This window comes from Montipora foliosa, chromosome 2, assembly GCF_036669935.1.
Source record: "Montipora foliosa isolate CH-2021 chromosome 2, ASM3666993v2, whole genome shotgun sequence".
Classification (NCBI taxonomy): Eukaryota; Metazoa; Cnidaria; class Anthozoa; order Scleractinia; family Acroporidae; genus Montipora; species Montipora foliosa.
The window spans coordinates 34433911-34436410 of NC_090870.1; positions in this window are offsets into that span (position 1 = coordinate 34433911).

Below are 2500 nucleotides of genomic sequence, written 5' to 3' on the forward strand. Positions count from 1 at the left end.
CTGTCTATCGCAAGTGGCAGACGTTCTGGGGCACTAGTTAGTCGTGGGCAATATGCAGTAACAACTAGTTTACCTAAAGGGTAGAAATGCTTCCGAGGGGAAGAGCAGATGATGTTCAGTTATGCTTGCGGTAATTTAACGACGGTTCATGCGTGGAGTTGAAGGAAGATCTTACTATATAGGTCTTGAGCAGGGACGGTACAATGGACCCCCAAACTAGAGCCAAAACTATACCTCCTTCTGGTCAAGTCAAGTCAAGTCAAGTCCATTTTTATTTAACTCACAGAATATTAGGTACCGAAAGGTTAGGATAATTTATACAGTAGTGTTAGAACAAAATCGTGGATACAATACCTATTGAAGAATAGAACAGAATCACAATAATTTGCAATTTCCTATGTAACAATAGAATGAGTTACTAAATATTTGTTGTGTGTGTAGAGTTTAGGACACCTAAAGAGTTGGTAAACTAATCGAGTAGGAGCCCCAAGTTAACTCTAATATGAGCAAAAGCAATATAAATAACAATAACACATTTCATTTTAAAAGTATTACTTCTTATACTAACTACTGACTTTAAATTTAAGAGCATTATATTAAACATATCAACATAAAATACTCAAGAATCAATAACACTATTATAACCGTCAATCATAGAGTTCTTTATATTTTGAGGAAATGTTGAAAATGGAGTGATTTGCTTAACATGACTTGGTAATAAATTCCAGGGTTTAGTACCAGTGTAATGAAGGGAATGAATACCATATTGAAAAGTTTGAACTAGGTTTACAAAAAGGTCTTGATTAAGTGATTGACTAGTATAATAAGAACGGAAGATATTGACTTAAAATCAGTAAAACACGAGAATTTATATTATGAAAACCCTGATAAACAAAAGAAAGCATTTCAAGGTGACTAATATCAGAAAATTTTTAAAAGATTGAAAAATTAAAGCTAAGATTCTGAAAGCGAAGTAGGTTCAGAAAATGTCATAATTCTAAGTATTCGCTTTTGTACGGGTGGTCTGGGCCCCACTCAAGAGATCAAAGAAAACAACAGACAGTTTTCACAGTGAAGTCATCAAATTCTAAAATCAAAATCGCAAGGTCTTCCGAAGTTTTGTCTAAAAGAGGATGAGGATGACCTAGAAATAAATCTTTTTGCAAGTTCCCAGTTCCGTGACGTCTTTTGTTTCGAAAAAACAGCATTTTGAATTTACGAATTTGGTGTTTTTGAGGCCTTCACTAGCCAATATCCGGTCTGATTAAATTTTAAGCAGAAAGGATATTGGCTAGTTCCCTCCTACTTGGTTGAAGTGAAGTGGAAAATGACACAGCCAAAGCTTGTCTGTGCTCGAAAATTGACGTTCAGACCATTTTCGAGATTTCAACTTGGAAATTTGCTTTGATTAAAATATAAATGTAGACTTCCTATGAAAAATCTGACCGGTTTCCGTAAAATTGTGGAAACCGGTATGGATCCGCCCCTACTCCCAACTATATTACAGATATAATCTCCCAACGTAGCTAGGTATTATAACCTGACTCTAGGCGGTATCCAAAATGGTGTCCTGCTAAATCATCTACGAACATATTCACCTATTTTATTGGACGAGCGAACGCTTAATTGGTGCGCACCAAGGCTGTCAAGCAAGCGTCCCTGCGTATTGTTTTTCTACCGAATTCTGGCAAAGAAACTAACAATTCTCTTATCTGAAAGGAAGGATGATTTGAATTAAGCATGCCTAGTGAGTTAGAATAATGATTACACGTTTCACTGATTTCTCATTAGGAAGCAACTTTGTTAAGATCGTGTGCTGTTCAAGGGCAATTGTGCTAGCCTCAATACTCTAAACAATGGCTCTTATCGCGTTGTCGTGCATAACTCTTTCCTAGCCCTTTTAAAGAGTTATTATCGTCGATTTCATATTAAATAGAATTTAGGGATACCATATGCTAAGTACATCCCAAGCCACATAAGAAAGACCTAAGAGTCTTGCCTTAAATGGTCCTGAGAGAGGGAGAAAAATTGCGTTCAACTTTTCCCCTTCCTTGAAAGAAGTTAACGATTCCTATCACTCAACGTCATCTGTCTATTTGAGGGCAGAAAGGACGCCTATAGTCCCGCACAATTTTAATTGTCAAGAATAACAATTTTAAGAAAACTAATGGTTTGTGTCACAATTGCAAAGGGGGCATTGTCATGTACACTTCACAAGGCACAATCATGCAGGGTGTCTAAAATCGCCCTAAGCTACGCCTCTCTTGCTAGAGTTCCGGGAGAACAGCATGCTAACTCAGTGCTAAAGTTCAACGTGAAATATATGCAAATGACGATATCAACAGTGTTTAAATTAGCAAAGGCATCACGTACGGAAATACCTTTGTTCCAGTTGACTGCACTGTCTTGCTTTGTATACAGAGTTTGGATCTTTTTCTGAAACCTTCATTTCAGTCTTGAGGCCGAATTAAAGTTGAGGAGATTTGGTGATATCTCGTGT